This window comes from Hyla sarda, unplaced genomic scaffold (assembly GCF_029499605.1).
Source record: "Hyla sarda isolate aHylSar1 unplaced genomic scaffold, aHylSar1.hap1 scaffold_527, whole genome shotgun sequence".
NCBI classification, from domain to species: Eukaryota; Metazoa; Chordata; class Amphibia; order Anura; family Hylidae; genus Hyla; species Hyla sarda.
Window position 1 is genome coordinate 152729 of NW_026610538.1, and position 8467 is coordinate 161195.

Genomic DNA, 8467 nt, shown 5'->3' on the forward strand with positions numbered 1-8467 from the left:
ACACCGCTCTGGGACCGCAATGACCCCGTCACTGCCTCTGTACACTCCTTCTTCTCGGAAATCCGAAGTGTCTTTGAGGAACCTGCCCGAGCCTCTTCTGCTGAGACTGCCCTGCTGAACCTGGTCCAGGGTAATTCTTCCGTTGGCGAGTACGCCATACAATTCCGTACTCTTGCTTCTGAACTATCCTGGAATAATGAGGCCCTCTGCGCGACCTTTAAAAAAAGGCCTATCCAGCAACATTAAAGATGTTCTGGCCGCACGAGAAACTCCTGCTAACCTGCATGAACTCATTCATCTAGCCACTCGCATTGACATGCGTTTTTCTGAGTGGCATCAAGAGCTCCGCCAGGAAAAAGACTTAGATCTCTGGACACCTCTCCCACAGTCTCCGTTGCAATCTGCGCCTAGGCCTCCCGCCGAGGAGGCCATGCAAGTGGATCGGTCTCGCCTGACCCTGGAAGAGAGGAATCGCCGTAAGGAAGAGAATCTTTGTCTGTACTGTGCCAGTACCGAACATTTTTTGGTGGATTGCCCTATCCGTCCTCCACGTCTGGGAAACGCACGCTCGCACCCAGCTCTCGTGGGTGTGGCGTCTCTTGATGCTAAGTCGGCTTCTCCACGTCTCACGGTGCCTGTACGGATTTCGCCTTCAGCCAGCTCTTCCCTCTCAGCCGTGGCCTGCCTGGACTCTGGTGCCTCTGGGAATTTTATTCGGGAGTCCTTGGTGAATAAATTCCGCATCCCGGTGACCCGTCTTGTCAAGCCACTCCACATTTCCGCGGTCAACGGAGCCAGGTTGGATTGCACCGTGCGTTACCGCACGGAGCCCCTCCTAATGTGCATCGGAACTCATCACGAAAAAATTTAGTTTTTGGTCCTCTCCAATTGCACTTCCGAAATTCTCCTTGGACTACCCTGGCTTCAACACCATTCCCCAACCCTGGATTGGTCCACAGGGGAGATCAAGAGCTGGGGTACCTCTTGCTTCAAGGACTGCCTTAAACCGGTTCCCAGTACTCCCTGCCGTGACCCTGTGGTTCCTCCTGTATCGGGTCTCCCTAAGGTCGTTATGGACTCTGCCCGCCTTAAGAAGTGCCTCTCCCCCCCTACCAGTCCAGTCAGGCAAGCCTCGGTGCCTCCTCATGGCCCTCGTCCTGGTGTCGCACTGCCCCGTGCCAGGCCTCGCCCTCTGCCCTCCCTCCCCATTCCCACTCCTGCTGTACTGCCTGCCGTTGAGGAATCCCTCCATCCTTTCCCGGTGTCCTCATCCCAGGGGAGGCAGTTACCGGACAAAGAGAAGGGGAGACCTAAGGGGGGGGGTACTGTTACGCCTAGCGCTCCGGGTCCCCGCTCCTCCCCGGAGCGCGTACGGCGTCTCTCTCTCCGCAGCGCCCCGGTCGGTCCCGCTGACTGGGAGCGCTGCACTGTCATGGCCGTCGGGGATGCGATTCGCACAGCGGGACGCGCCCGCTTGCGAATCGCATCCCAGGTCACTTACCCATTCCCGTCCCCTGCTGTCATGTGCTGGCGCGCGCGGCTCCGCTCTCTAGGGCGCGCGCGCGCCAGCTCCCTGAGACTTAAAGGGCCAGTGCACCAATGATTGGTGCCTGGCCCAATTAGGTTAATTGGCTTCCACCTGCTCCCTGACTATATCTGACCTCCTCCCATGCACTCCCTTGCCGGATCTTGTTGCCTTGTGCCAGTGAAAGCGTTTTGTGTGTCCAAAGCCTGTGTACCAGAACTTCTGCTATCCACCCTGACTACGAACCTTGCCGCCTGCCCCCGACCTTCTGCTACGTCCGACCTTGCTTCTGTCTACTCCCTTGTACCGCGCCTATCTTCAGCAGTCAGAGAGGTTGAGCCGTTGCTAGTGGATACGACCTGGTCACTACCGCCGCAGCAAGACCATCCCGCTTTGCGGCGGGCTCTGGTGAAAACCAGTAGTGTCTTAGAACCGGTCCACTAGCACGGTCCTCGCCAATCCCTCTCTGGCACAGAGGATCCACCTCCTGCCAGCCGGCATCGTGACAAGGGTTTTTCTGATGTCACAAAATCGTTCCGGGTGCTTTTAGCTGCCAGGGGTTTTCGGAGAGGGGTGGTGCATCGTGACGCTAGGCGACCTGTTTCTTTTCAGCTGTTGCTGGATATTGGGGTGGTTTTGGGGTCGGTGTGTTCGTCAGGATTTGAGGTAGTGCTGTTTCGGCTGGCTTTCTCGCTGGCGTTCTTCGGGGCGTTCAGGGTTTCTGAGCTGGTCGCGCCTAGTAAGATTAAGGAGGGAGGTTTGTTGTTTGGGGACGTTTGCTTAGAAGGTTATATTTTAGTGTGTAGAGTGCGCAGGTCCAAGACGGACCAGTTGGGGAGAGGATTCGCTGTGCAGCTGGCGGTGCTGGGTGACGGAGGTATGTGTCCGGTGCAATATTTTCGGGATTACTCAGGGTTTAGGCCAGTGATGGGTGGCCCCCTGTTAGTTCACGTAAACGGGGACTTCTTGTCCAGGTACCAGTGCGTGCGGGTTTTTCGGTTTTGCCTGGAAAATCTGGGGAGGAATGCAGGTGCTTTCAGCTCTCACTCCTTTCGGATAGGAGCGGCTACAGAGGCGTCCCGGTGGGGTTTGGGGCCTGAATGCGATACAGAGGATTGGTAGGTGGGAATCTGACAGGTTCCGGATATATGTGCACCCGCAGTTATTGTAGGATCGGGTCTGTTGGGGGAGGGTGATTCTTTCTGTTGGGGTTTTTCTGGGGGCAAAAAATTTGGTGTAGTGGGGCAGGAATAGTGGTAGGTTGTTTCCGTGTTTATGTCTTACAGGGGGTCAGCCGTGCTTGGTCTGGATCGTGGGACATTCGTACGTGAGGCGTGGGGTCTCGCGCGCTGATGTTCGTCCGGCCGGGAGGCGGCTGGGCCTGGCCAGGGAACTGGCTCAGGTGCGGTGGATCGGTCGGGGGGGCTTGCAGTGGGCGGGATTACTCCCTCTCTTGCAGATGTATGTGGCGCTGGACAGGCCCCCCAACGTGTTGGTGGTCCACCTAGGCGGCAATGATCTTGGGGGTCGGACGGCCAGAGCCTTGATGAGGGATATTAAATTGGACATGCTGCGGATATGGTCGTCCTTCCCGGGGATCGTGGTGGTCTGGTCTGACATTGTGGCGCGGTTAAAATGGAGGGAGGCGCAGTCAGTCGTGCACCTGAATAAGGCGAGGGCCAAGGTCAACCGGGTGGTGGGTCGTTTCATGGCGTGGAATGGGGGCCTGGTTGTGCGCCACCGGGAGTTGGAGACTCATTCCTGGGATTTTATGGACGCTGACGGTGTCCATCTGAACCCCTTGGGGATGGATTTGTGGGTTCTAGAAATTAGGGAGGTGGTGGTGAGAGCAGTCGGGTTGTGGGTGGCCGGCCGTGAGTGAGGAGTCACACAAGGCCGTCGTGGCAGGTAGTGGGGGAGGGGGACCTGGAGGCACTTGATGGAGAATTGGAGTGAGGTGTGAACAGAATGGTGTGGTAGGGCTGGGGGCGGTGCCCCAGTCACTGGTGACACCTCAGCGGTTGAGGTGAAAAAACGGGGGGCTCTGAAGGGGGTGTCCTTGGGTCGTTGATTTACGGCCAAGGGCAAAGTAGGAGCCCGGGGAATAACTCAGGTTGCCTTCAGGTCCCCTTACCTTTGGGGTAGGAAATGGAAAACTGTTTACACTGTTATGCACTATGATTTGTAAATGTTATAATGTTAATGGGTAATGTTTACCCGACTGTTTCTGTGTTATTGTAAAGTTAAAGTATATATATTTATTTTATTTTATTATGGTTATTTAATAAATGTGGCCGCTGTGGCCTTTTCCACCAAAATAAGTGTTGTAATGTGGTTATTGATGGGGGTGGCAGGGTGGTACAGGGGTCACAGAGCAAGTAGCAGATCCCCTAGTCAAGGAATATATAGGAGTGTATAGGAACATATAGGAGTGTATAGGAATATATAGGAGTGTATAGGAATATATAGGAGTGTATAGGAATATATAGGCATGTATAGGAATATAAAGGAGTGTATAGGAATATATAGGAGTGTATAGGAATATATAGGCATGTATAGGAATATATAGGAGAGTATAGGAATATATAGGAGTGTATAGGAATATATAGGAGTGTATAGGAATATATAGGAGTGTATAGGAATATATAGGCATGTATAGGAATATAAAGGAGTGTATAGGAATATATAGGAGTGTATAGGAATATATAGGCATGTATAGGAATATATAGGAGAGTATAGGAATATATAGGAGTGTATAGGAATATATAGGAGTGTATAGGAAGATATAGGAGTGTATAGGAATATATAGGAGTGTATAGGAAGATATAGGAGTGTATAGGAATATATAGAAGTGTATAGGAATATATAGGAGTGTATAGGAACAAATAGGAGTGTATAGGAATATATAGGAGTGTATAGGAATATATAGAAGTGTATAGGAATATATAGGAGTGTATAGGAATATATAGGAGTGTATAGGAAGATATAGGAGTGTATAGGAATATATAGGAATGTATAGGAAGATATAGGAGTGTATAGGAATATATAGGAGTGTATAAGAATATATAGAAATATATAGAAGTGTATAGGAATATATAGGAGTGTATAGGAATATATAGGAGTGTATAGGAAAACATAGGAGTGTATAGGAGTATATAGGAGTGTATAGGAGTATATAGGAGTGTATAGGAATATATAGGAGTGTATAGGAATATATATGAGTGTATAGGAATATATATGAGTGTATAGGAATATATAGGAGTGTATAGGAATATATAGGAATATATAGGAGTGTATAGGAGTGTATAGGAATATATATGAGTGTGTAGGAATATATAGGAGTGTATAGGAATACATAGGAGTGTATAGGAATATATAGGAGTGTATAGGAATACATAGGAATATATATGAGTGTATAGGAATATATAGGAGTGTATAGGAATATATAGAAGTGTATAGGAATATATAGAAGTGTATAGGAATACATAGGAATATATATGAGTGTATAGGAATATATAGGAGTGTATAGGAATATATAGGAGTGCATAGGAATATATAGGAGTGTATAGGAATATATAGGTATGTATAGGAATATATAGGAGTGTATAGGAATATATAGGAGTGTATAGGAGTATATAGGAGTGTATAGGAATATATATGAGTGTATAGGAATATATAGGTATGTATAGGAATATATAGGAGTGTATAGGAGTATATAGGAGTGTATAGGAATATATAGGAGTGTATAGGAATATATAGGTATGTATAGGAATATATAGGAGTGTATAGGAATATATAGGAGTGTATAGGAGTATATAGGAGTGTATAGGAGTATATAGGAGTGTATAGGAATATATAGGAGTGTATAGGAGTATATAGGAGTGTATAGGAATATATAGGAGTGTATAGGAATATATAGGGGTGTATAGGAATATATAGGAGTGTATAGGAATATATAGGAGTGTATAGGAATATATAGGAGTGTATAGGAGTGTATAGGAGTGTATAGGAATATATATGAGTGTATAGGAATATATATGAGTGTATAGGAGTATATAGGAGTGGGCCGGAGGTCCATGGAGTGAGACGTGCCTGGAACGAGCTCCGTCTCTTCACGGCTAATATCGCGGTTACAGCCCACGTACATGCATTATTTTTGATATAAAAGACTCATCTGGCCCTCCTGAATCCTTCTGACTGACTGTCACTCTTGAGTGAGACCTGCTGGTGGCCTCTCGGACTGCGGAATCTAAGATCTTCAGAGGACCCGCGCCATATTCCCTGTGGCTTCCTCTTCCGGGCCGAGTGCTGAGATCTCGCCACCCGCACTGACCGGAGCTGTGCACAAACCCACCACGGACTTCCACCCGTATCTGTCATTTACTGCTGCCGGGACCTGCACAGTGCACCGGAGTTCCCATACCACCGGACCCGACGACGAGGAGGACTCCTTAAAGCTGCGCTCCTCACTGACAGCTCCACAGATCACCTTCTCTGCCGAGGGCTGTGAAACATTCTCCTGCTGTGGAGTACTCTGCTCCTCCTCGCTCACACTACTTACCTGTCAGCACTGACCTCTGCTTATCCCGCTCCTCTTGTACCAAGGAGACCTCTACGGGGCACCGGAACTCCCACGCTACTCGGCTGAGAACGGAGGTGAGAGTCACTTAACCAGCCATAACGATATCTCACATATAAGACTCCATAAGTCACGCTCTCTGCCGGGAGTAGTGACATAGCCGGACCCCCTACATACACTGGAATCAGACCCTGCTCCTCTCCGATTTTAACACATACCTGCCTGACTGTGGTCCCTCTCTCCTGGTCCCGATGAATGGGCAGCCTCCATTTTGAGTCTCCTTCCTGTGGACACACGTGGCTACTCACATCACAGAGCATATAACCTGATAATCTCCTCATCTATTATACAACAGTGAATAGTTCTCTCCTGGAACATTAAGGGTGCATAAATATAATCCTTCTCACTGCCAACTTGAGAACTGGATAATAAGGAATCCATGAGCTTTGGCTTCTTCTTTTAAAGTTTATGATCTACTACATTGTCATTCCTGGATTTCTGCTATATATCAGCACATTTCATCATTTCAGAGACTGTCTATATCACCCATATAATACCATTTGTTGGCCAGACCTATCTCATACTTCCATCACCTATTACTGATCGATTACACAAGCTCTGAGTGCCCTCTTCTGGTGGCATTGTGTACTGCATCCCTCTGTAACACCATTTTCCTATTGTTTTGCATCCTCATTTTCATGGACTGTTCTTCATGGGTGGCACAAAACGCTCAAATAACAAGCCGAGACAAAAAGATTACTCCAAGTTACTACTCAACCTGCCAAAGATAAATATTCTAATAAGCTTACAAGCGCCTCATTTGAACTACTGGAAACCAGAAGTGAACCTCCATCCCCTTCACGCCTGGGTTCTACCTCCCGTAAAATTGATCCTCACAACCAAGAGACTCACTTCCAGAGACATTTGACTAGAAGCCGATCTCAACAAATACCAATGTCCGATATGGAAGTTGCGGATCAATTCCAGATTGAGAATTCTTCACTTCACTTGACCCAAACCAAACACGCTAAACCGTCTGACTCCACTCCTAGGGAACAAAGGCTTCCTAGGGAAACACCTCTTCAAGCTAAAAGATCCCTGTCTTCTCACTCACATTGGGAAATGGATCCTCCTACCACATCTGTGTCTCCTCATGGGAAGAAACAAGACAAATCTTCCTGGTCTCCCCCTCTCTAGATTCAGACTCGAGAGTCACTGTGGGGAAGACGACCAAGATTGGAGGAAATTCCTACAACTTCTACCCATGAAAGAAGACCTAGCTGGTTATTTGAAAGAGGTCAAGGAAACACTTAAATCAGAAATTTCCAATGTAAGACAAGATATTAAAGGTGTGGCTAAAAGAGTCAACGACTTAGAGGAAGAACATGATGATACACGTCGCTACATTTCTTCCCTGCAGTCCACAGTCACAGCCCAACATCAATGTCCATGTGACTATCAACGTCACCTCGAAGACCTCGATAACAGAGGCAGGAGACACAATATTAGGATAAGGCAACCCAAGATATGTGGGTATGTCAATATGGTGCTTAAAGCACCTCCCTCTAATCGCATACAATTAGATAGAGCTCACAGAGCGTTGAAGCCCAAAAGTTCCTCCTCCTTACCTAGAGACATTATCTGTTGTGTCACTGATTATATGACAAGGAAGAAATAATGGCCAAAGCTAGCTTTATGAAAACTGTGGAGTTCGACGGGGTTGTCCTCCAACTTTTACCTGATCTTTCCTGGGTCACGTTACAAAAACGCAGACTGCTGAGGCCCCTACTCCAATCGCTGCGAGATAGAGACATAGTATACAGATGGGGATACCCGTTCAGCCTCTCTGCCAGGAGGAATGGCAGAAGCGCAACGCTGAAATCAACGCAAGACCTTCATTCCTTCTGTGAGACTTTGGACATACCTGTTCCTGATCTCCCCAACTGGGAATTACTTCCCCCACCACCATCTCCTCCTCCTGTATGGACCAAAGTGGGGAACCAAAAGAAGCGCCCTCCTCCTGACCGCACCCCACCACAGCACAGGTCGCCGAGAGGAGACACCTTCACCTGAGAACTTACCAATTGCAGTATTTAACCTTGTCTCTTTTCCCCTATTAGTAGGCAGAAATGTTTCCTTGATGCCAGATGAGTCGCTACCTTAGGCTTAGGTAGTTTACGATGTATGTTATGTTTCTTTTCCATTTATCTTTTAGGGCTAGCTTATATTTTATGCTTTAATACAGAACCGCATTCTAAATTTTACTGCCAGGGGATAGGATTGTTCCCCTTAGAGTAATTTGGGGACTATCACCTATTGGTAGTTACATTACATTAAGAGCTGGGAGAGTTGGTAGCTCAGAG